The sequence below is a fragment of the Leopardus geoffroyi genome, chromosome A1 (assembly GCF_018350155.1).
Source record: "Leopardus geoffroyi isolate Oge1 chromosome A1, O.geoffroyi_Oge1_pat1.0, whole genome shotgun sequence".
NCBI lineage: Eukaryota > Metazoa > Chordata > Mammalia > Carnivora > Felidae > Leopardus > Leopardus geoffroyi.
In genome coordinates this window covers 149,823,645-149,850,907 of record NC_059326.1, presented here as the reverse complement: position 1 = coordinate 149,850,907, position 27,263 = coordinate 149,823,645, and the positions used below count along the sequence as shown (strand labels likewise).

At 37.7% G+C, this 27,263-nt stretch overlaps 1 pseudogene; it reads right to left on the bottom strand.

The window, feature by feature from the left end:
* Positions 1-22,055: 22,055 nt before the first annotated feature.
* LOC123603158 lies at positions 22,056-23,562 on the bottom strand (annotated as a pseudogene).
* Between the last annotated feature and the right edge of the window lie 3,701 nt (positions 23,563-27,263).

Genomic DNA, 27,263 nt, shown 5'->3' with positions numbered 1-27,263 from the left:
TATTTTTAGTCATGTTTTCCCCTCATGAGTGAAAATCCTCCTGACCATTCTTTCACCTCAGCTTTAGGGAACAAATTTAAATTCTTTTCATGTAACTTTTGTTTGTTTTGTTAGGGCAATTGCATTCCAGAACCCTTGAAAGCTTTGATAGAACAAGTAAAGGCATTCAGGATGTCCTTAATTTATCCTGTGGATTGAAGCAAATGACAGAATTAATCACTGTTTTTGTTTTTTGTTTTGTTTTGTTTCTGGTTATTTGCTTTTTTCCTTTTGCAACTTTAAATCTTAAGTATCTTAGATCTAAATCAAACTATTACTTTGGATGTTCTTGGTAACTAGGTCTAGGAAATTATTCCCTACATATGGCATTGCTTGGAACATCAGCTGTCGAAGCAAGGGCACTTCATAGTTTCTGTAAATTCATGGCAGTCGTAAAACATTATGGAAAAGAGGGGAAGTTCTATTATAACCAGTGCTCTTTGCCTCTCTCTCTGCAACTTGTGACACTGAAAAAATTAGCTGCTGCTCTTGAGGAGAAAAAAAATTCTTTTTCCATTTTGGCAATGTGTGTGTATATGTGTGTGTGTGTGTGTGTGTGTGTGTACGCGTGTGCATGCATGTGTACCACGCACATACTCATATCTGTAAGAAATTAGTGGGTATGTGTCCCCACACCACCCAAACCCACAGACATTAACTTCCATAGGCCTTGGACAGCATATTTCAGAGTTTACATTAGAAAATGGTAGGACTGGTCTTAATTTTTTTTAAGTTTAAACTTATTTATTTTTGAGAGAGAAACAGAGCAGGGGAGGGGTAGAGAGAGAGGGACAGAGAGAGAATCTCAAACAGGTTCTGCACTGTGAGTGCGGACCTCATGTGCAGCTCAAACTCAAGAACCATGAGATTATTACTCGAGTGGAAACCAAGAGCTGGCTGCTTAACTGACTAAGCCACCCAGGTGACCAAGGACTGTTCTAATCTGTAAACTACTTCCTTGGCATTTGAATTTCTTGGTAGAATGTAATAATTAACTTTTTCAGGACAGGACATAGTTTCTTTTTTTCTAGTTTTTTTTTTTTTTTAATTCATTTTGAGATAGAGAGCATGAGTGGGGGAGAAACAGAGAAGGAGAGAGAGAATCCCAAGCAGACTCCACACTAACAGTTCAGTGAGGGGCTCAAACCCATAAACTGCGAGATCATGACCTGAGCTGAAGTCCAACACTTAACTGACTGAGCCACTCAGGCACCCCAGGACATCAGTTTCTTAAACCATGAAGCAATGTGATGTGATGACTCATCATTATCCTGAGTGAAAAATTTCTCTGTCTGGTAAAATTAATGTAGTCAGTTCCCATTTTAGCCATGCGTTGCTGTCTAAAAGTTTGTTTGTGAGTTTGCTGTCTGAATGTGGAGCAAACATATATTCTCAGACAAGCAATTTCTAATGTTAAGACCAATAGTATAGGCCTTTCTGTCTTATAGACAATTGTGTGGTTGTAAACCCTGAGCAAAGACTGCAGTGTTGAATTCACCATCAGAGATGCAGCAAGGTCAAGTTTTACAAAGAATTTTCTCCCAGAAAGAAGAGAAAACAGTTGACTGTCTATAGGAGCTGAATTTCACTGCTATTTAAAGGGTCTCGTTCATAATCTACTCCTGGTCTTTATGTGTTCCTCCTCACTGTTTGGTCTTACTTTTAGTAGTATCACAGATGATGTATTTCTCTAGGCTCCAAGCTTACTTCATTTGAATAATCTTTTAAAATATTTTTTCCTATAGTAACAGAAACAATTCTGGATTTGTAAGCTCTGGGTTCTTCAGAGACATTAATAGGAAATCTAGTGAAATCAATAACGGAACTTTTTAATAGGTTGCATGCTTTGGTTACAGATTGGTTCCCAAACAGTTTTTATGTCATCTCCTTTTGGTGATTACTAGATGATGCAAGGACTAAATGTCTTCTTTTACATTGCAACTTCATTTATCAATACCGTATTCTCTGTAAACCTTAAGGGAGCATGACAACTTCAGGAAGAATACGTTGGCCTCATGAGAAACACTGAAGAATGCTTTGTGATATATAGTTCAATTTTGAACAGTATCCTTTGTCAGAGTGATTCTTCTGATAGACTGTTCTCTATGTCCTTTACAGTATGCACTAGGATTGAAGGAAATGCATTTTTACACATATACTCTGGACACACATTTCCTTTATTCTGCTGTCCTCCTGGCAAAATTCCTGAACATGCTTTGGATGACATTTAGAGAAGTTTATTCTTTCAAGTTTGTAATGAACAGGAGAGCAGAATCTACCTATGACTTTTCTCAGGGCATCACAGTTGACCCAACTAGTGTATATGTAGGGCACCACTTATATGCTTGATTAATGTATGTATGTACAAGATGATACGCAATACTGTCACATAAGAAATCCTTAAGATTTTGGTGTGAACTAGGGAGCGCAAGCACATCCTTCAAAAAGCTGAGACTACATAACATTTTTGAGATTGTACAGAATATTCAAAAACTGTCATGTACTAGGCCAGGGATGAAGCTTCAACAGGTTCTAAATATTAATATCAGGCAGACACACTTTCTTACCAAAGTGTGGGATAATTAGAAATCAATATCAAAGAATACCTTTAAAACTTCTACATGTCTATAATATAAGCAGCAATATTCTCTCGAAGCTACTGACTCTACCTAAAGAATTTAAGTCTTTAGGGGCACCTGGGTGGCTCAGTCGGTTAAGCGTCCGACTTTGACTCAGGTCATGATCTCGCAGTTTGTGAGTTCAAGCCCCACTTTGGGCTCTGTGATGACAGCTCAGAGCCTGGAGCCTGCTTCGGATTCTGTGTCCCGCTCTTTCTCTGCCCCTCCCCTGCTCACCCTTTGTCTCTGTCTCTCAATAATAAATATATAAATGTCAAAAAAATTTGAAAAAAAGAATTTAAGTCTTTATGACAGATGGGGTGCTGGGTGGCTCAACTGGTTGAAGGGTTGAATTCAGCTCAGGTCATGATCTCATGGTTCTTGGGTTTCAGCCCTGAGTCGGGCTCTGTGCTGACAACTCAGAGCCTGGAGCCTGCTGTGTCTCCCTCTCTTTCTGTCTCTCCCCCGCTCATGCTCTTTCCCTCTCAAAAATGACTAAATATTAAAAAATGTTTAAATAGCAGGTAATTTAAAAAAAGGGGAATGGCTGGGTGACTCAGTTAAGCATATGACTCTCTCTCTCTCTTTTTTTTTTAAATACAATTTATTGTCAAGTTGGCTAACATACAGTGTATACAGTGTGCTCTTGGTTTTCGGGGTAGATTCTCGTGATTCATCACTTACATACAACACCCAATGCTCATCCCAACAAGTGCCCTCCTCAATGCCCACCAACCATTTCCCCCTCTCCCCCACCACCCCCATCAACCCTCAGTTTGTTCTCTGTATTTAAGAGTCTCTTATCGTTTGCCTCCCTCTCTGTTTGAAACTATTTTTCCCCTTCTCTTCCCCCATGGTCTTCTGTTAAGTTTCTCAAGTTCTACAGTATGAGTAAAAACATGTGATAGTTGTCCTTCTCTGACTGATTTATTTTACTTAGCATAATACTCTCCAGTTCCACCCACATTGTTGCAAATGGCAGGATTTTATTCTTTCTCATTGCCAAGTAGTATTCCACTGTATATATAAACCACATCTTCTTTATCCATTCATCAATCGATAGACATTTGGGCTCTTTCCATAATTTGGCTATTGTTGAAAGTGCTGCTATAAACACTGGGGTACATGTGCACCTATGAATCAGCACTCCTGTATCCTTTGGATAAATTCCTAGTAGTGCTATTGCTGGGTCGTAGGGTAGGTCTATTTTTAAGTTTTTGAGGAACCTCCACACTGTTTTCCAGAGCAGCTGCACCAGTTTGTATTCCCACCAATGATGCAAGAGGGTTCCTGTTTCTCCACATCCTCGCCAGCATCTGTTGTTTCCTGAGTTGTTAATTTTAGCCACTTTGACTGGTGTGAGGTTGTATCTCAGTGTGGTTTTGATTTGTATTTCCCTGATGATGAGTGATGATGAGCATCTTTTCATGGGTCTGTTGGCCACCCGGATGTCTTCTTTGGAAAAGTGTATATTCATGTCTTCTGCCCGTTTCTTCACTGGATTATTTCTTTTTCGGGTGTTGGGTTTATAAATTCTTTATAGATTTTGGATACTAACCCTTTATCTATTTGCAAATATCTTCTCCCATCCTGTTGGTTGCCTTTTAGTTTTGTTGATTGTTTCCTTTGCAGTGCAGAAGATTTTTATTTTGATGAGGTCCCAATAGCTAATTTTTGCTTGTATTTCCTTTGCCTTCAGAGATATGTTGAGCAAATAATTGCTGCGGCTTAGGTCAAAGAGGTTGCTGCCTTTTTCTCCTCTAGGGTTTTGATGGTTTCCTGTCACATATTTAGGTCTCTCATCCATTTTGAGTTTATTTTTGTGTATGGTATAAGAAAGTGGTTCAGTTTCATTCTTCTGCATGTGGCTGTCCAGTTTTCCCAGCACAAGTGGCTAAAGAGACTGTCTTTTTTCCACTGGATACTCAAATATTAGTTGTCCATACATTTGTGGGTCCAATTCTGGAGTCTCTATTCTATTCCAATGGTCTATGTGTCTGTTTTTGTTACAGTACCATAGTGTCTTCATGATTACAGCTTTGTAATAGAGGCTAAAGTCCAGGCTTGCGATGCCTCCAGCTTTGGTTTTCTTTTTCAAGATTGCTTTGGCTTTCCAGGGTCTTTTGTGGTTCCATACACATTTTAGGATTAGTTGCTCTAGCTTTGAGAAGAATGCCAGTGCAGTTTTGATTGGGATTGCATTGAATGTGTGGATTGCTTTGGGTAGAATTGATATCTTAACAATATTTGTTCTTCTAATCCATGAGCATAGAATGTTTTTCCCTTTCTTTGTGTCTTCTTCAATTTCTTTCATAAGTTTTCCATAGTTTTCAGAGTACAGATCTTTTACATCTTTGGTTAGGTTTATTCCTAGGTATTTTATGGTTCTTGGTGTAAGTGTAAATGGAATCTGTTTCTTGATTTCTCTTTCTGTAGCTTCATTATTGGTATATAGAAATGCAACTGATTTCTGTACATCGATTTTGTATCCTGCCACTTTGCTGAATTCATGTATCAGTTCTAGCAGCTTTTTACTGGAGTCTTTTGAGTTTTCCATGTAGAATCATGTCATCTGCAAAAAGTGAAAGTTTGACATCTTTGCCAATTTGGATGCCTTTTATTTCATTCTGCTGTCTGAATGCTGAGGCTAGACTCCCAACATTATGTAAAACAACAGTGGTGAGAGTGGACATCCCTGTCATGTTCCTGATCTCAGGGGAAAAATCTCAGATTTTCCCCAATGAGGATGATATTAGCTGTGGGCTTTTCATGTATAGCTTTTATGATGTTAAGGTATGTTCCTTCTATCCCAAGTTTTTTAGGGTTTTTATTAAGAAAGCATGTTGTATTTTGTCAAATGCTTTTACTGCATCTATTGACAGGATTGTATGGTTCTTATCTTTTCTTCTATTAATGTGATGTACCACATTGATTGATTTGCAAATATTGGAACTGCCCTGCAGCCCAGGAATGAATCCCACTTGATAATGGTGAATAATTCTTCTTATATGCTATTGAATTTGCTTTGCTAGTATCTTGTTGAGAATTTTTGCATCTATGTTCAATAGGGATATTGGCCTGTAATTCTCCTTTTTTGTGGGTTCTCTGGTTTGGGAATCAAGGTAATGCTGGCTTTATAGAATGAATCTGGAAGCTTTCCTTCCATTTCTATTTTTTGGAACACCTTGATAAGGATAGGTATTAACTCTGCTTTAAATGTCTGGTAGAATTGCCTTGGGAAGCTATCTGGCCCAGGAGTCTTATTTGTAGCATCTGACTCTTGATTTTGCTCAGGTCATAATCTCATGGTCATGCGACAGAGCCTTGTGTCAGACTCTATGCTGAGCATATAGCTTGCTTGGGATTCTCTGTTTCTCCCTCTGCCCTTCCCCCAGTTGCATGAGCTCTCTCTCAAAAATAAATATATAAATAATAAATAAATAATAAAAATGGCAGATAATAAGTATATCCTTTAATAATACAACAAATTATCAATAATCTAACATAGGTAAGGCAATGTTTACTAGATAATCTCATTAAGATAAATGCTTGGGCTTGACAGTCTGGATAATTCCATGTTATTTTTCTGTGTAAATATTTCTTGGAAACAATGGATTATTTTCTTTTTCTTTTATTCTTGTGTATTTTATAATGTTTCTATAGTTAGCATGTATTACTCTTACAGATGAGAAAGATAAAATCTCAAGAAAAATAAAGAGTATACTTCTGACAAGAAGCAGTTTCCAAACGTACTCTTGGCAGGTAGCCTCTATCAGGAGCAATCTAATTATAATTCATTCTAATGAAGGCAATTTTTTTGGAGGGGTAACTCAGCAATTCACAGAAAATAAAATCTGATATACATTTTGGTTTGGTGAGGAAATCATACTCAAAAACACCCTCAGTTTCCTTAGAAAAGAGTTAAGTTAGTACTTTGTTAGCATTTATGTTTTGCTAAGGGTAGCAACTAGATTTATTTAAACTCAACTATTCAAGTAAACTCAGCAGTAACCCTTCTGGTGCCGTAGCCGAAACTGTTGCAGCTCTGCCTATGCCCTCTTGGCCCTCCCTGAAGGTCATCTGCAACTGTGCTGGACACTTGCATGACTTGCCAACAGCTTCCTGCCTCAAGCACTTACATCTTGGCCTCAGGGCCTTTTCTGGCTACTTGGGGGAATGCTTGGTCTAAGAATAGAGCTGACTGGCAGTGACTTTGGGTTAATCTTCCATGAGCAACCCTCAAACATGGAGGGGAGACTTTATACCTCACTGTCCTGATCTCAGGATAATCAGAGGCACATTCCACATGGTTTCTCAGAGGCTCATCAGCAGACGTGGGCCCCACAGGAGAAACCTGCTTGCTAATTCCCCCCTCCCCCCAGTTTATTGAAGAATAATTGACATATAACATTGTTTTTATTTGAAATGTGTAATGTGATGGTTATATATATGTATACATTGTGAAATGTATACAAGACACAATCAAGTTGGTCAACACATCCGTAACCTCACATAGTTAGCTTATTTTTTTTGTTGTTTATTTTATTTTAGAGAGAGAAAGTGAGAGCGTGCGCAAGCAGGGGAGAGGGGCAGAGGGAGAGAGAATCTTAAGCAGGCTCCATGGTCAGAGTGGAGCCTGATGCAGGGCTTGATCTCATGGCCCTGGGATCATGACCTGAGCTAAAATCAAAAGTGGGGTGCTCAACGGACTGAGCCACCCAGGTGCCCTATGTAATTACCTTATTTTTATTGTTGTAGTGATGAGAATGCTTAAGATCTACTCTCTTAGCAAATTTCAACTGTACAAATAGTATTATTAACTGGAGTCACCATATTGTACATTCATTAGCTCCCCAGAATTTACTCATTTTATCGCTGAAAGTTTGGACCTTTTGACCAACATCTCTCCATTTCCCCCACACCCCAGCCCCTGGCTACCATCTCTATTTTTATTTCTGCTCATTAATTAGTGTACTTCTTTTTTGTCATTCTTTCTTTTACTATCTCATTTTCTCACTTCTCACTACTTAGATAAAATACTTGCATTCAAATCCTAGGTCAAGATCTGTTTTCTGAAGTGGAATATAACCTAAATTATATTTGCATGCTAGATTTTAGATAATTTGTTGAAGCAAAGGGCTTTTTTTGTGTTTACTCTGGAATCCTTGGTACTTAACATATCCCCAGCACATATAAAGATAGGTTATTTTCCTAGTTCTCAAATAGATATGAATTGAAAAGGAAAGAAAGCCACATACTCTTCAGAACAAGGTAGACTGGATTCATTCCTCTAAGAGGTACAACAAAAGTGTTATGAGGAGTGGTCTCTACTTAGACATTCAAAGATTGACAAAGGCTTCAAGGAGGAGGTGATATTAAATAGGTGCTCAAGGATGTCTAGATTTTGGCAAGTGGAGAAGAAGGAGGGAAATGACATCTCAGGAAAATAAAAACAATAGCAAAGCCACAAACATGGTGAAGTATATGGATTACTAGAAGAAAATAACAATGTTCTTGGGCTATATGTTGAGCTGCATGAAACAGAAGTTAAGAAAGCAATATAAACATGTTAGTTCAAGGCAGCCTGGACATTCAAGGAAGCCCTGAAGAATGGAGGAAGAATGTTTCAGAACTATACACATAGAACTATTTTTTTCATGTGACTTCTAAAAAAAAATCTCACCCACGCATTGGCAGTCACTTCCTTTGCTAACATTATTTTCAGAGTCTGACTCACTAATAGAACATTTTTCCTGAAACTCAAGACATTGAGAATTTTTTCTTTTCTTTTTCTTTTGTTCCTTAAAGAAGACAACAAAAAGAGACAGGAGCTCCTCTTCTTGCCTGAAATTTCAACACATGTTTATGTCTTATGTTGTCTATTTGATTAGAATTCATTTCTTTAAGCCTTCCTCTTGGAAGCTATCATGCAGCCCCACTTTTTCCTGAAGGGACTATGCAGTGAGTAGCTCTTCCCCTTATCATATAAAAACATTTGTGGATAGGAAGATACAGGGAGGCCAATGTAATGATCACGGAATATGTAGTTGGGTGGGCCAAGTACTGTCTGGAAACCAGAGGACTTGGGCCGTAGTTCTAGATCTGCCTCACTCCAGCTTTTTGGCCTTGGGCAAGTCGTTAAAATGTTTACTGTCTTTAAAATGATGTGTTGGACTAGAAGATCTCTAAGATCTCTTCCAGCCTTAAACTCTTAAAAAAATTTTTTTTAAATGTTTATTTTTGATAGAGAGAGAGAGTGAGAAGGGGAGGGGGGAGAGAAAGACATAGACACAGAATCTGAAGCAAGCTCCAGGGTCTAAGCTGTCAGCACTGAGGCTGACACAGGGCTCAAACCCACGAGCCGTGAGATCGTGACCTGAGCCAGAGTCAGACACTTAATCAACTGAGCCACCCAGTCTCCCCTTGTATCCCTAAACTCTTATGATTAAGTCAAGGTCAGAGGATAAAACCAAGTCTCTTATACATGTCTCACACATATACAAAGTTATTTGGAAGTTGATGATGCTATAACTTTTGAAAAAAATATACAAACATCATTGCCACTAGTTCCTTTAAAAGATCTATTTTCTGATAATTTAATGTAAGCACCATCAATTAAAATAAGCATATCAGTGTTCATATAAAATAGTAATTTTCTAAAATGCATCTGATGGCATCAGACCCTGAGGTATATTCCATTAGTTGCTATAAAATAACAGAATTTCATTAAGAAATAAAGCACAAGCAAAGTACTAGATTCTGAATGTATTCTATTTCCCAGTGAAATGTAGGCATTATTAATAGATGGTAGTCTGTTTTGATATCTAGTGTTCTTTAAGATATTATTGCAGCACAAAACAAGAGGTTAAAAATAATTCGTTCTCTTATACCCCTACACTCTGGGTAAAATAGTAGTCAGAGAGGCAATCACCATTATTTTACTATTAGCTTCTTTTATCATGTACTTTCTAAATCAAGTTTTTTTTTAATTGGAAAATACTGGAGATTACTCCATGAATGTTTTTCTCCCATCTGACAATGATGGAAAGGTCTTAATTTACAGAAAAACAACTGTGGAAGCAGTGAGCTCAGGAACAGAGAGAGCATGAGGGAGGACGTTCCTTTGCCCAAGGGTAGCTCTGGTTTGAGAGCACTGAACACAGCAGCATTTAAATCTTAACATTTTTTTATTTAGAAATCTGAAGTAGAGTGCTGATGCTATCAAGGGAACTTGAAGAGGAAAACTGCCATACTCAATAAATATACTTCTTAAAAATCGTATTGGATTTTAGAAACCTTTAGCCTGATTGTTTACTTTTCAGACATCAAACAGTTCAGGGGAATACAAAACAAACTATACTTTGAACCTAATAGTACAACGACAAAATAACTATTTTCTTTCTAAAACATTTGAAAATATGTTCAGGGTGTTCTTAAGAAAATTCTAGATCCATAAACATTAAAGTCACAAAAAGGATTCTTGTAAGAAGTGCTAAGGAGACCAGGCAGGAAATGTGAAGAGAGAGAATTGTATCACAATATGCTCACTGTGTCACATAGCTGATGTATGCTTTATGTGCATTAATTTATATAATCCTCACAAACAAGTCTGTGAGGTAGGTATTATCTTTATTTTACAGTTAGTCAAACTGAGGATTCATTAAAGTTAATTAATTAAGTTCCCCAAGATACTGTAGTGTCAGTGTCAGAGATCTCATTCGATTTCAAGAGTTGCGCTCTTTTGAACACCATGCTATTTTTTTTTTTGCATCAGATTATACACCTTAAAGTATAAGAACACATAAAAATATTTATTTTCTAAGAACCAAATTATCATTGTATGATTTTAACACAAACATGGTAATGCAAGCATCAGATTATATACCTTAAAGTAAAAGAACATACAAAAACATGTATTTTCCAAGAGCCAAATCATCATTGTATGATTTTTAACACAAGCATGGTAAAGATCCCAGAACCTAAGGTCAACATTGGTCACCTACTGCATATTTGAGTATTGTAGGGCACACTTAGCAGGCTGGTGGGACCTCACTTTAGTCTGATAGAGGATTTGATACACTTGATGTGAGAGACTGACTACTGCACTATTAGGGTCCTGTGACTGGCCACCAGGAACCTGAGTTCCAAGCCTGTTGCCTATTGACAGGACCAGACTAGGGTAAAGCAAATGAGGCATCAGCCTTGGCAGCTAAATTTAAAGGGCATCCAAAAATCAGTAATTGAGATAAGTAATATTTTAAGGTTTATTTATTTATGGAGAGAAAGAAAGAGAGAGAGAAGCAGAGAGAGAGGGAGAGAGAGAGGGAGAGAGATAATCCTAAGCAATGCGTGCTTTGCTCGTGTGGAGCCTAATGTAGGGTTTGAACTCATGGAATTGTGAGATCATGACCTGAGCTGAAACCAAGAGTGGGGTGCTTAACTGACTGAGCCACCCTGGCACCCCAAGATAAATAATATTGTAATGCAATATCTTAAGAAATAAAATTAGCAAATTACAGTCACGGGCCCACAACCTGTTTTTGTAATTAATACAAAGTCTCTGAGTTCCAAACTGATTTAAACAGTGGCCTTTATCTCCCAGGAGTCTGAGGAAGAAGGATCTGACTCTGAGTGAAATCAGAATGGAAGATTATCAGCTGAGGCTGGGCCACTCTGTTTTGGGGGCAAGGGGAGAATATTTCCTCTGGTCCTACCTAGCAGGAGTCTCCTACATTCTTAGGGTAGAAGTTAGCCTGGGGGTGACCACATGTCTTGGTTTACTGTCTAGGTTTTAGCAGTGAAAAGGCTGCATTCCCCCAAATTCCTCAGTCCTGGGTGAAACATAATGCTTGGTCACTAGAATAGAGGGGATGGAGTTGTACCACTGAAGAATGAGGATGCATAAGTAGTGTACTTGGGGATGACTCTTAGAATTTAACATCGTTGGAAGAAGAGTATTTTAGTCTAAATTTGACTGTTGAAATTAGAGTCATGATAACCTGGGTCGGGTGGGGTCACAAGATGATGTAATTTGTGTGTCTCAGGTTATACCAGCCTATACCACTGAATGGCGAAATCACAGTTTTGGTGGTTTCTCTGGCAGATATCCTCACCTGCTGTGTTTGGACCTCCAGCTCACTTCAGAACCTGTTCTACTTATTACTGGAGTCTGTAGGAGGTATTGCGCCTATGATACTGAGCAAGTCCTCTTGGACTTTATTGTTTGACATGGACATTGGTGATCATTGTGATTGAGGGTTTGGGATTTCTGAAGCAGCCATGATCAACACTTCCTGCAGGGATGGCCTCCTGCTCTATTGTCATGTTCACTGAATGAAGATTTGCTTCCCAAGGCTCTCTTCTTTTCCATGAATTCCCTGTACCATTCCCCCAACACTCCCAAGTTAGATCTGAATGGAAGTCTAATGACTTCCTAATCAGAGGTAAAGTTATTGAAAATCTGGAGAAGTATCATTTCAGGGGACTTCGAGAAGCTCTGAACTAATTCTGTGTTATTTTTCTTAAAGTAGACCCCTGCGTCCATGCTATGGACTCAGTTGTACTCTGTCCAAATTCATATGTTGAAGGTTTAACCTCAAATGTGACTATATTTTTATAGACAGGGCCTTTAGGAGATAACTAAGGTTAAACAAATCCATAATGCTGGGATCCTAGCTCAATAGAATTGGTGGTCTAATAAGAAGAGGAAGAGAGAAAATTAACTCCTCTCTCTCTCCCCCACGGCCTTTCTCCCTCTATCTCTCTCAACACGCAAACATCAAGGAAAGGCCACATGAGGATACAGTGATAAGGCAGCCATCTGTAAGTCAGGATGAGAGCTCTCACCAGAACCCAACCATGCTGGCACCCTGATCTTAGACTTCCAGCTTCCAACATAGTGAGAAAATAAATTTTTGTCAGTGAAGTCATCCAGTCTATGGTATTTTGTTATGGCAGTCTGAGCAGACTAAGAAAATCCATTTGTCCATAAACCTGCATTGGACCATTAGGAATGAAAATTGGAACCTTCTTCCATGCATCTATCAACCTCAAATTATAGCAATAACTTATGGCCTGGAGAGGCGATTATCAACACAGAGATGTAAATACATACCAGTCTGGAGAACTGACAGCAACTTAGCTTCTAGGAAGCTTTTGTTGTGAGCACTGAAAGTGACCACTGAAAGACAATGAAGGCCATGAGGTGGGAAGGAGAAAGAGCTCCATTTGTTTGAGCTAAGGGAAACATATCTTGAACAGGGGGAAAGCATAGTAAAGTCGTTAAAAGCATAGCTCTGGACTCAATACATAGATCCACTCACTTGTATCTAAGTGTAAAAATGAATACAACTTACTTTGCCTCAGTTCTTCATCTATAAAATGGAGAAAACAGTATTAGTACCTATATCATAGAGTTGTAAGAAAAAAAATTTAAGAAAATGTGCGAAGCATTTAGAACAATGACTGTTGCTCTATCCAGTAAATGCTCAACAAACATTACCCATTTCACTTATAATAAGTTTCTATTGTTCCCCAAATGAAGGACATTCTTATTCATCCAGTTGTACAAACTCTTGACTAACTCTTGCATCTGGCAACCATATCCAATGCATTACCCTGTCTTGCCAATTTCGTCTTCTAAATATTCAATTAATTGACTTATTTCCATCTCCACTATAGGGGGCAGGTTTTCTCTGGGAAATAAAGTAGTTTTCCTAGCCTCCTAGGGAGGAAAGAGTGGCTAAAAAGTTCTGCAACAGACTTAGATCTGCACCATTTACTGCAGTAGCCTCCTAATTCATCTACCTTTGCCCCTCCCTCCCAACCATAGGCTCTCCACACTTCAGGACCAGTGTATTTTTTCAAAAGGCAAATCTAATCATATTACTCTTTTCTCTCCACACTGCTTCTCCAGCTTAAACTCCTTCACTGACTTCTCTGCATTTAAGATGAAAATCAAGCCTGACCTTTACCAACCACTCCTTTCCCCTTCAACTATTCTCTGCACAGCTCCCCTCCTATCCCAGCTATTTCGATTTTCTTTCATTCCCAGATGTGATCATTTCCCTCTGACAACAGGATCATTGCAAATAGTTTTCTGTCTGTCCTTAATACTCCCCCTGACCTTGTGCCCCCTCCCTTACCTGGTTAACTCCAGGTGATACATCGTAACTCAGCTCAAGCATTCCTTCCTTAGGGATACCCATCTTAACCGCAGCTCTTCCCCTTTCCCAAATTTAGGTAAGATTTCCTTGTTATTTGCTCAATTGCGTTTCCCAGATTGTAAAGTACACGAAAGACCACATCTACACTTGTTCACCATTATACCCACAGTGCCTAGCAGAGTGCTTGGTTCATATGTGATACTCATTAATATCTTAATTAATATCTGTTGAATGAAATGAAGGAATGACCAGTGGGGTAGGGTTCCATCTATTTGCCGTTTGCTGTCTTTACTCTTACTCTGACACATGCTTTTTTTATTCTTTCAGGACAATGCGGCCTGGGAAAAATGGGTTATGAGTGTTATCATTTTTCCTGTCACATTAAATTATCCATATTCATTGAAATATTCAAACCTACCTATCATTATTTAACAAACTTTACTTGAAGGCCTGAATGCAAGGAAATGTGTCCAAACAGCTTTTTAGGGCATAAACACAGTTATACTTTCTCTACATTGAGTCTTGGACCCAGAGTCCTTAATTGAAAACTCAGCTTCACTTTCAGGATTCTTGGAGCTACAAACACCCCAATCATCTAAAAAGTTGCAATAGCAATCTTGAAGAATTCAGAAAATAATGTTTGCAACTAAACATAGCTTTGATTAGTATGTACCCCCTTTTTTCCCTGTAGCTCTGAGAAAAAGGAAAGGTGTTATTTACTGAGAAGCACTTAGAGAAACATTTATTAAAGGGAAAATATATGATTTTACCCTATAAGATATTATGATACAGATAAAGCTTGTTTGCACATGTAGATATAGAGCGTTAAGGAATTATTTTGATCAGACTGTCTTAGCTGGTCATTGTAAAACTGAGTTTCAGAACTTTAGGACCTTTACTTCAAAGTCCATGTTTCTGGTATGCCATATTGTTTCTGCCTTTAGGCTTGACAAGATCATGTCTACTGCCCACCTGGCCAGGAGGTAGTCAATACCCTATAAGACAGTGGCTTAGGTGCTATACAAGCTCTAGATTCCTTCTTTCTTTTGCTCCTCCTTTCCTTTCTCCTTCCCTCTCTTCCTTTCTTCTCCTTTCTAGAGGAATTATTTGAGTTGGTTAAGGTGCGTTTTCTCTCTCTTGCCCATCATTTAGCTGTTCATTTTTTTCATATATGATTTTTAAATGTTATCCAGAGTTACATGACATTAAGACATACTTGGTAATTACGTGGATTTAATTCTTCATGCTTTTTAAAAATTCCACTAGTATTCTAATTCTTTAATATTGAAATAGTTTTCTACTTCCTCCCACCCTCAAACTCTGAATAAAAGTTGCATGTGTGGGCACTTCAATCTTCTACACATGAACCCTTCCATCTATTGATTTATTTAATTCTACTCCTAGAGTAAGATACGAATGTATTACAATTCAGGTAAGTAATGATTTCATTGTTCCCTTCTCATACAATTTACTGAGGATTGGCACATCTTAGAGGAAATTGCAAAGACCAGAATTGGATTGAAGTGCAGCTATTACACTTCTATGTACAGACAACTTCCCAATAACAGTCTAAAATAGTTTTCCCACACTGTCTTGTGAACTCACCTGCAATTTTTCTCATTGCTCTGGGGTGTAATTGAGCTGAATTAGGAGACTTACACTCAACAGACTGCCTCTTAAAACAGCTTAGTTAAAATTACTTTTAAGATACAGAAAATGGCCTGAATCTTCATATATACATATATGACATCGATTTTCTAAACTCTATAATTTTTATTCCACATTGATCAGCTTCACATATCTTCTGGGATTCATTTGATATTGAATTGGTTGGTTTTCCCAAGCATTGAAAATTACATATAAAATCTTAAATCTGAATTGAAATATATTCTTATCTTACTTATTATTATCTTTACATTATTACCAGCCATGGTAATATACTGAGATATAATTCAGTTTGTTTATGACTGTGCCAATAGCTCTATCTATATGTATAAATGGATATACCTAAATTCAGTTTGTTTTAAACAATCCAATTTGCTAAACTGCAAAAATGGAATGAATTATTCTCATGTTTATGGGTGTGTAGGCAGTGGGGGGGGTGGGGAAAAATAGTAATCTTACTGGTCATTATGGATTGTATGACAGATAAAGTGAAATTTTACTGATTTTACAAATATTAACTGAGAACCTCACGGGCCCCAGTTATTATAGGAAGCTCTGGGGTTACAGAGGCGAAAAAAAATTTAATGTTTATTTATTTATTTTTGAGAGACAGAGAGAGAGGCAGAGAGAGAGGGAGACAGAAAATTCCAAGCAGACTCCGCACTGTCAGTGCAGAGCCCAACGTGGGGCTCAAACTCATGAACCATGAGATCATGATGTGAGCCGAAATTGAGTGGGACACTTAACTGACTGACCCACCCAGGTACCCCACAGAGATGAAAATTCTTTTTAGAAGCTACATTTTTAAATCTTATTTTCTTTCAGAGAGAGAGAACACACATGAGTTGGGGAGAGGGTCAGAGAGAGAGAGAGAGAGAAGGAGAGAGAGAGAGAGAGAGAGAGAGAGAGAGAGAGAGAGAGAATCTTAAGTAGGCTACACGTGGAGCCAGCTGTGGGGTGTGATTGCATGCCCCTGGAATTAGGACCTGAGCTGAATTCAAGAGTCAGATGCTCAACCAACTGAGCCACCCAGGTGCCCCCCTGAGCACTCATTTCTTAAGAAGATAACCATGCAAATGAAGAGAACCAAGTATGATGGCTGTTTTAGTAAGCTTTTGTTCAAAATAACTGGGAAATAAAAAAGAGATTACCTAATCCTATCTAATTTGGGGCTTTTAAGTTTTCCTACATTTTCACTTCTATAAAAAACACTTCAGTAACAAAATTTGGGGGGAAAAAAATAACCAAAAACCCTCCTCTCCATTTTAGCTTAGAATAAATTCCTAAAAAAATGGAATTACTAAAGTTAAAGTCATGAAAACTTTCAAGGTCCTTGATCGATACTGCAAATTGCTTTCTTGACAGAATGCTTAATTTAGACATTCACCAGCAATTTCAAAGAGTGCCCATTTCACTATTCTATCACTAGGGTAGTAGTCTGTTTTATTTAAAATTAACCTCTCCAGTCCCTTCAGCAGAGATAACCAATGACACACATTTCTTTGTATTCCTTTCCAGGATTACACTATCTGTATTTATAATAGTTTTGTGATATATGGAAATGTATTTAATTTTATAAAGACAAATTCATTATACAGTCAACTATGCTAATATTTCTCATGATTTTTTTTGCTGATGTTTTCAAGATACCCCACTTTTTATTTTCCTCTATTCTTTATTATTGATTGACTGGTTAATATGGTCATTGTGGTCAAAGAAGAACTATATTAATCTTGAAAACTGGCAGAAGGAAACTCTCTAGTGTTTGTGTTTACCCGTTTCATTTAACTCTTTTCAAGGGAACTTGAGGGATGGCCCAGACACAGCATAAGCCTTGGGATTTCTAAACAAAGGGGAAATAGTAAACTTGACCTCCTCTGAGGAAAACACATCAGAAAATATGTCTGTCTACTGCTTAGAGGTTTGGAAAACGATGATGATTCTATTCACTGCCATTAAAGAAGATAGCATTTCCAGCAAAGGGAGTGTGTGTATATGGGTGGTAGAACAGGAGAAGTGGGTAAATCAAAATAAAGCAAACTAGTTGTAGAGGCGAAATAAGAATATAGAGAAATACAATACATTTCAGGGCTCTCTTTCTTTGAACTGAACCAATTAACAGCCCCTACTTCGCGAAGAATGCAAGCTCTCTCAAATGTCCTCTTTATACTAGATTCCTCAGTGACATGATCTTCTATTATACACAGAAGTGCATCCATAGAAACCTGCCACAGTGAAGGAGGGTTGTTTTCTCTTTGTTCATTCTTCTTACAACATCCTTTTAAGTTATTTTGACATCCAGCTACTTAAAAGTAGAATCCTAAACAAAATAATTTAATGCCAGATCTATAGGATGTCAGAATTTGGGTAAAATGAATAAAAAATTTATTACCCAAATGTGCTATAAAACAGCACAATGATGTATTACAGAAGGTGTTAGAAAATAATTACAGCTGTTCAAAAAAAAATCCTGCCCTAAAGATCAGATAGTCTGAATTTTTAAAAATAATCCTGGTGGAACCAGTTTATGTTTTATTAAAATTTCTGAGAAAAAAAATCTAAACCCTTCCTAGTGCAAACCTGGCAAAATACTAAATAGCTTTATCTGCTAAATATAAATTTAATTCCGTGAAACAAAGTCTGAGCCGAGGAAGAAATTTTGATGGAGGAAAGCCTACTTTCTCTTATGTCTTAGAGGTAAATGTAAGATCCCTGCCTGGGATAAGCAGTAAGAGACTACAACACCACACTGTTCTTTGTGATGAAAGAAAAGCAGTGAACACCTTTTCACCTCCATTTCTTTGACTTCAACTTGGGACAGACAGAGTTGATTTTTAAATTACGTGATCTGTGACTTGGGTTTACCCTGTTCTCCTCTTCTTTGTAATGAAATAGAATGAGGACTCATTAGGTTTTCTCTCTTGTTAACAGTAATTTTCTTTGGGCAGCTGGACGAAGGACATAAAGGGAAAGAAAAGGCTTTCCCTGCGGAATAACAATTTAGAGGGACTTTGATGGGGAGCGAGGATAAAACCTGGAGAGAAACTACAACCTCCAGGGAGCAGCTGTGAGAACAAGTTCAGGGTATGTGGGAGAGGGCTTCCCGCTTTTTAAAGCTGATGATAGCCATAAAAGAGGGAAGAGGCTGAAGGAGAAGGGTAAATGGCGGGATACCAAATGTGTTCTACCAGTAACGTGTAACACAAGGTAGTCAATTATTCATGGAAATAATCATAGGCATCAGAACAAAAATTGAAGTCATGGCTTTTAAAATGTATGGAAAGTTTTTTTGAAAGTTTTGGTAAGAGTCACGAGTTTTAAGTAAGATATTTTTAGGTATTTTAGTAAGGTATTTTTGAAGATGTTATTTTCCAACTTCCTTTCCCGGTACTCTCCCCAGACTCACCCCTCTCCACACACGAGGGCCTGGTTGCTCTGTCAAACAGGACAAGAAAGTTCCACCTTTGGTCTTTGGCACTAAGTATTCCCTTTCATGGAAAGTTCTTTTCTAGATATTCTCCTGAGTAATTCCCTCACCCTTCAAGTCTTTATTCAAAAGTCGCTTCCTCATGGAGACCTACCCAATTAGATGGTGTACCCAGCCTCTCCTTCCACCTAGATTGCAACCCCTTCCTCAAAACTCTCTCCATTTCCTTTCCTTTCTCTGCCCATTTTTTCCCCATAGAATTTGCCATCTTCTAACATGCTTGTGAATATTACTTTTTTTTTTTTCAATATTTACTATTCATTGTCTTCTGCCTCCTCCACCCCCCACCTCCTACCCCCAGATAGAATGCTAAGCTCCAAAAGGGCAAGGATCTTTGTTTCTTTTAATGGATGTGTCCAAAACACCTAGTGCAGTGCCTGACATGTGAAAGGTATAAAGGCATTTAATTAGTATTTGTTAAATGAAGAAACAAAAACTTATGTAATCCACATGAACTGTGAAGTGCATATAACCTAAGGAAGATCATAGAGCTTCTCGGCCTTTTGCCTAAGATCAAGTGTAGGAAGACAACAGAGAAATGTTCACATACATCTGCTTTTTGCTGTTGTTGAGATACAGAAACAGGAAGCCAAATAGACACTAAGGCGCTTGTTTTGTTTCCTGGGAGAAGAACCACCTAGAAACTGGTCCTTTCTACTACCCAGTTTACAGTATTTCCTGAGATTAATAATATCTTGCATTTGAGTGATGACTCTAAATTTTTTCTTAAAGGTCTGTATTATATGTTAGCTCACTTTAATCCCTATTTTGCAATAAAACTAAAGCTCAGAGAAGCAAAAACTTGCTCAATGTGTTACATTCAGCAAATGTGACTTCACATTTGGGTATCGACGCTAATTCCACAAGCTGTCTTCACAGAGAGAAGACAAAGGATTACTCCACTGAGAGGATGAAAGACACAAGACTGGTGTGTGTGTGTGTGTGTGTGTGTGTGTGTGTGTGTGTGAGAGAGAGAGAGAGAGAGACAGACAGAGAGAGAGAGAGAGAGAGAGAGAGACATGGTGTGATGTCTGTCGGTAGAGTAAGAGGACAAGAACAGAGACAAATTGTGGGAATTAAAGGAGAACATCGCCGTTGACAATGACCTACATTTGTTGTTCAGTATTCAAAACATGTTTTTTTTTTTTTCAACGTTTATTTATTTTTGGGACAGAGAGAGACAGAGCATGAACGGGGGAGGGGCAGAGAGAGAGGGAGACACAGAATCGGAAACAGGCTCCAGGCTCCGAGCCATCAGCCCAGAGCCTGACGCGGGGCTCGAACTCACAGACCGCGAGATCGTGACCTGGCTGAAGTCGGACGCTTAACCGACTGCGCCACCCAGGCGCCCCTCAAAACATGTTTTAAAAGGTTAAAATGATATCTAAAATATATTTCACAGTGCTCATTTATGCCTTGAACGCCATAAAATTTAGACTTTGTGAGGGGATTTATTATTCTTTTCATTGTTTCTTATCATGTAACTATAACTCATGTAGAAAATTAAGGTCAATACTGAAATTTTGTCATTGTTTTTCAATAGTTCTTAGCTCTCCAGCTATGAATTCTCCGTATTAGACAGCAATTTTTGCTCTTTGTTATGAGTATTTATCAGATATTTTATTTCTGGGATACACAGCTGTCAACTGCAAAACTATTCTTTTAAGTGTCAACGTTCAATCATTTAGCCCTTTTATTTCTATTTTTTCCCCTAGCAGCTGTTCTATTGATTGTCTAGAAATGGTCCCTTCTATGTTTAAAATTAAAACAGGAAGAGCAAAATAAAAACTTTATATGTAAAAAAAGGATGGTAAAATCATAGGAACCCAAGTGTTGTGCTCCAAGAAACTGAAATGTATTTGCCCTATAAACATGCCTCCCCCACACACATTTGGAATGCACATATACACACTTAATTAAAGTTGGCCTTATTGAAATAATTCAGGAAAAGTATCAAATACATTAAGTGAACACTAGGTGTTTATTACTCCGCTAAATAATGAAACATAGTTTCAGGAAGTGGATAAGCTGTTATTACCCTCATTTTACAGTTGAAACTCAAGCTCAGGGAAGTTGAATAACCTAGTCAAGGTTTCACAGCCAGGAAACTTCAGGGATGAGATTGGAACTGAGTTTTGTCTTGATTTCAAAAAGCTGTGTTCTCTTCTCCTTTTATCTCCTTTTCTCCTGAACTATATCAGACATACAAAAACTGTACAGAGAAAAATGAAACCCTAGGTACCCATCTGCCAACTCAAGAAATAGAAATTATATATATAGTTGGACCCCTAATTATATTTGCCAATCTTGTGCTTCCTCTTTTCCTTTTGAATCCTGAATTGGTATTTTTCATTTCCATTTACATCTTTACATGTTTACTACATATATATGTGTCTCTAAACAGTATTTAATGTTATTTGACACTAATGTTAATTTTTACTAATATATAGACATATTTATATATGTATTTATGTATATACACCCATGCACATACACATGTGAATACATATGTATATATGTCTAAATACTGATATAAGTGTGCAAATATATGCATATCTGTATATATATGATGAGATATACATGTATATGAATATACTTCACATATATGCTTAATGATGTTATAGGAAAAGTCCATCTGAATGATTGGAACAAGAATTGGTGTGAATTTTGTCAAAAATCTTTTGATATCAATGAAGATGATCATATGATACTTCTCTAATTTTATAATGTAATGGATTTTTATTTATTGCTTTTCTATTATTCAAGTATCTTTGATTTTGTGGACTATATCTTGGTGATGATGTATCATTTTTGAATCTACTTTTGGATTTTAATTGCTTAACTTCAGTAATTTATTGTTAATTTATTTAAACTAAAAAATATTCACCCATTTCTCCCACTTCCTAGCCTCCATCTCTGACAACCACCAATCTGTTCTCTGTATCTCTAAGCTTGTTTTGTTTGCTTGTTTAAGTTTCCACGTGTAAGAGAGATCACATGATGTTTGTCTCTCTGATTTATTTTACTTAGCATAATGCCTATTATGTCCACCCATATTGTCACAAATAGCAAGTTTTCACTCTTCTAATAGCTGAATATTATTGTGTTTAAATAAAGAACCACAAGTTCTTTATTCATCCATCAATGGACACTTAGGTTGTTTCCATGTCTTAGCTGTTGTAAATAACTCTGCAGTGAACACAGAGGTGTTATATGCCAATACGATATTGTTTGGATCTTTTCTTCCCCCTCACTATCTTCTTATCAGATATTTATTCAAAATTAGCTGTCAAAAATGATTGGGCATTTATGGAATAAACAAATTTAAGTTTATGCAGCAGGTTTCTTTTCTTCTGTGGAGTGTGGGTTTCTTTTCTACAGACTTTTTCTCAGCTGCTGGTTTCTTGGTAGCTGCAACTTTTTTTCCCCCAGAGGCTTCCTCTGCTTCTTCCTTTCCTTTCCCTTTCCCTTTCGCCTTCCCTTCCCTTTCTGTCCTTTCCTTTCTTCCCTGTCACAGGCTCCCTTCTCATCTGATTTGGCTTCTAATGCTGCAGCTGCCTCATCCATCTGGAGTCTGTGATTCTTGCTTTGGTAAAGAACGGTGTTCTGGCTTGCAGTCTTCGCATATGGGTTTAGCTTCAACACAATTCTCAGATTTTTCAGCGGATTCTTCTTTAGGACTGTGATGAATCCTCTTGTGTGGTGCTCGGAGGTCTCTTTGGATTTCTGGGCTTTACAAGATTCTGGTAACGTCTGCTGAGCAACTTGTGCATGAGAAGGCTGTAGTTGCTCTTGAGGGAGGCAGCTTTATGTCAAGTGCCATGCAGATGATGTAACCTACGGGAAGCACTTTCAGTCCAAATGCAGAAATGTCCCACATGCTCACCAGGAACAAGTTCCAAAATGTTCGGTTTGCTTGCATTAAGTAGAGTAATTCCAGGGATGTTTCTGAAGGTGATGATGATATGGTGTCCCTCATTATAGATGAGGCAGGGTCCTCTGCGATGGGTACAACAACAGCTTCTCATTTTGCCCCTGCCAGCTCTCATTTGCTGAGAGGCACAGAACTTTTTGCTATCACTCCAGGCCTTAAGTTTCTTAAGAAGCAAAACAACCTGCGTGGTCTTATTGTAGCCTTCAACTGTACCTTCAACCACCAAAAATGGTCCAGGAGTTCCCTCAGTAGGATGACATGAAGACATGACCAGAGCTGGGAAGGCCGAGGCAGCGGGGGAAGAGCAGATGGCATATCACTCGTGTGCTGTGTTCACCATGCAGTGACAATGGCACCAGGTTTTGGTTTGTGCAAACATGCAGCCCCCACCACATGTTTCCAAAAATACCCTGGCCAGAACTGTGAATCCCACTGTGGCGGGCAATGTGAACTCCACGCCTCAGCACTGGTTGGATGGCCTGCTAATTCACTGACAGCATAGGGCTGTCCGTTGTTTTTGCACAAGTTGGTGTGAGCAAAGTTCACAATACCTGGTCAAATGGGAGTCCTGAACATGCCAGGCAAAGTGGCATTTTTGCCAGATGACTCCCCTTTTTCAGAGTACGTTGATATCAGTGGGCACGCACACGCCATGGCAGGAAGAGAAGGTGGTCATGCTCCTCTCAACCTTAGTAGCTCCTACAGGAAAAGTTGTTTTGATTTTTTTTTTTAATTTTTCAAATGGGTTTTCTTGTTTTCTTTGTTAAATACCCAGAAGTGAAATTGCTGGATCATATGGTAGTTCTATTTTGAATTTTTTGAGAAACCCCATACTGTTTTCCCTAGTGGCTGCCCCAATTTACCTTCTTAGCAACAGTGCATTAAGGCTTCCCTTTTCTCTATGTCTTCACCAACACTTACTATTTCTGGTCTTGCGGATAATAGCCATTCAAACGGGTGTGTGGTGATTGTGGTTTTGATTTGCATTTCTCTGATGAATAAAGATATAGACCATCTTTTCATGTACCTGTTGACCATTCTGTATGACTTCTTTAGAAGAATGTCTACTCAGTTCTTCTCATTTTTAACTGGATTTTTTTTTTTTTTTTTTTTTTTTACTATTTAGTTGTATGTGTTCTTTATATGTTTTGGATCTAACCTCTTATCAGATATATGGTTTGCAAATATTTTCTCCCATTCATTAGGTTGCATTTTCATTTGGTTGATGGTTTCCTTTGCTGTGCAGAAGTTTATAGTTTGATGTAGTCTCACGTGTTTATTTTTGCTTCTGATTCAAAAAATCATCCCAAGACCTATGCCAAGTTGCTTGCTGCCTGTGTTTTCTCCAAGGAGTTTTATGGTTTTAGGTCTTACATTCAAGGTTTTAACCCATTTTGAGTTCACTTTTGTGTATGTTGTAAGATTGTGGCCCAATTTCAGTCTTTTGCATGTGGCTGTCCAATATTCCCAACACCATTTTTGGTGAAAGAAACTGTCCTTTCTGCATTGTATATTCTTGACTCCTCTGTCATAAATTAATTGACTATATATGCATGGATTTATTTCTGGGCTCTCTATTCTGTTCTATTGAGCTATGTGTCTATTTTTATGCCAATACCATATTGTTTTGATTGCTACAGCTTTGTAATATAGTTTGAAATCAGGAAGCACGATGCCTTCAGCTTTGTTCTTTTTTCTCAAGATTGCTTTGACCATTTGGAGTCTTTTGTGGTTCCATACCAATTTTTAGGATTGTTTGTTCTATTTCTGTGAAAAAGGACATAGGAATTTTGATAGAGATTGCACTGAATCCTAAATTGCTTTAGGTAGTACAGATATTTTTAACTATTAATTCTTCCAATCCACGAGAATGGAATACCTTCCTACTTATTTTTGTAACCTTAGATTTCTTTCACCAATATCTTATAGTTTTCAGTGTATAGGACTTCCACCTCCTTGTGTAAATTTATTCCTAGGTGTTTTATTCCTTTTGATGAAATTGTAAATGGGTTTTCTTAATTTCTTTTTCTGATAGTTTGCTGTTTGTAGAAACACAAGAAGTTTTCATGTATTGGTTTTGTATCCTAAAACTTAACTGAATTTATTAATTCTAAAAGTTTTTTGGCAGAGTGTTTAAGGTTTTCTGTATATGGTATCATGTCATTTGCAAATAGTGACAATTTTACTTCTCATTTTCCAATTTTGATGCCTTTTATTTCTTTTTATTGCCTACTTGCTGTGGCTAGGACTGCCAACACTCTGTTGAATAAAAGTGGTGAGAATGGGCATCCTTGTCTTATTCCCGATCCAATGTTGAATACGACGTTAGCTATGGGCCTGCCATATATGGCCTTTAATATGTTGAGGTATGTTTCCTCTATACAAGCTTTGTTAAGAGTTTTTATCATAAACAGATGTTGAATTTTGTCAAATGTTTTTTCTGCCTCTAATGACATGATCATATAATTTTTATCCTTCATTTTGTTAATGTGGTATATGACATTGATTCATTTGCAGATGTTGAACCATCCTTGGGTCCCTGAAATAAATCCAACTTGATTATGGGGTATGATCCTTTTAATGTATTGTTGAATTTGGTTTGCTAACATTTTGTTGGGGGCTTTTGCATCTATGTCATCAGGGATATTGGCTTATCATTTTCTTTTCTTGTGACAATTTTGTCTGGTTTTGGTATCAGGATAATGCTGGGCTTGTAAATGAGTTTGGTAGAGTTTCTTCCTCCTCTATTTTTTTCTATCAAACCTAAACTTTATTCAAGATTTATGCCTGGGTGGCTCAGTCAATGAAGCATCTGACTTTAGCTCAGGTCATGATTTCATGGTCCACGTCGGGCTCCGTGCTGACCACTCAGAACCTGGACCCTGCTTCAGATTCTGTATCTCCCATGTTCTCTTCCCCTCCCCTGCTTGTGCTTTCTCTCTCTCTCTGTCTCTCAAAAATAAATAAACATTAAAAAAATTAAAACAAGATTTATGCATTGATATTTAAAAGTAACATTGGTTAGGGCCAATAATACAGGACAACTTTCTTTCCCCTTCCTTCCTTCCTTCCTTCCTTCCTTCCTTCCTTCCTTCCTTCCTTCCCCTACTTACTTACTTTTCTGTTTAGATTTTCCTGGACTTTGCAGTTAATTTGAATGCAAACTCTAAACCAGGATAAAGGCACATTTGGTGAGTAAATTGTATGTGTTCCTTCTTTCACAAGGATCTTCAAGGGTCAGTTTTATGAACTGGCATCACTTTAATTTCCTATATTATGCATGCCAAGGCCTTGTCTCATACACTTACATATATTTTAAGAACCAAGTCTCATGGTTACTGAGCTAAATTTAGTGTGTGAACATGTTTATTATAAGCAACATGGCATCTGGCATCCTCCCAACCAAGTAATCTGAAAGACAGGGAGCAACCAAGGTGGAAGCTGCAGTGTCTTTCATAACGGAATCTCAGAAGTGACATACCATGACTTGTTCCATATTCTATGCTAGTAGACCAACTTTAGTATAATATGGAATGGGATTACATAAGGGTGTTAACACCATGGGGTGGGGCTCATTCAGAGGTATCGTAGATGCTGACTACTAGCATACATATTCACACTTAAAACCTATTAAATCTAGTCTATACTGACATTTCATGACAGCAGTGTATTCCCAGCACCCTGGACAATGGTGGACAGATGGTAGACTCAATAATTTTCAATAATTTATTAAGTAATTTTATATTATCACGGATATATTATAGCAGAGATGGTGGGTTTTAGGTTTTTCTAGGAGGATTTACAGAAGAAAGATATTTTGGCTGCCATAATTTGGTAAAGAGAAGTTAAAGGTACCTAAATACTATGTGTATGTGAATCTTATATATTACTTTAAAATTTTATATTACACAAAGAGAGAAGTTCAAGAGAATGAGCACTTAAAATTGTGTTTCAATTTTTACTGTTAGATGTATTGTTATTTTGAAATTACTTAAGGTTTGCCATAGGATAAAGTATTATTCTATAGGATAAAGTATCCTAAAGGATAAAGTATTATCCCCCCAATACTATTTCTCACTAAAAGGAATCAGGAACACCTTGGAGAAAAATGGCTGATTACAGATCTGAAACAGAAATGTTAAAGATTAGCCTGGGACATTGTATGCCAGAAAGCAGGAAAGGTATCAAATACTAATGTGGTCATACAAAAGATACAGGAACCAACATGAACGAAGTCCCATGGACCTAAGATAAGGCAAGTTGAACATTAAAAAGATTTGTGACTGTTCTCAATTAAAACAGAACAAATATATAAAAAAATTGAGTCCATGATGAGACAAAAAAACAACAAAATA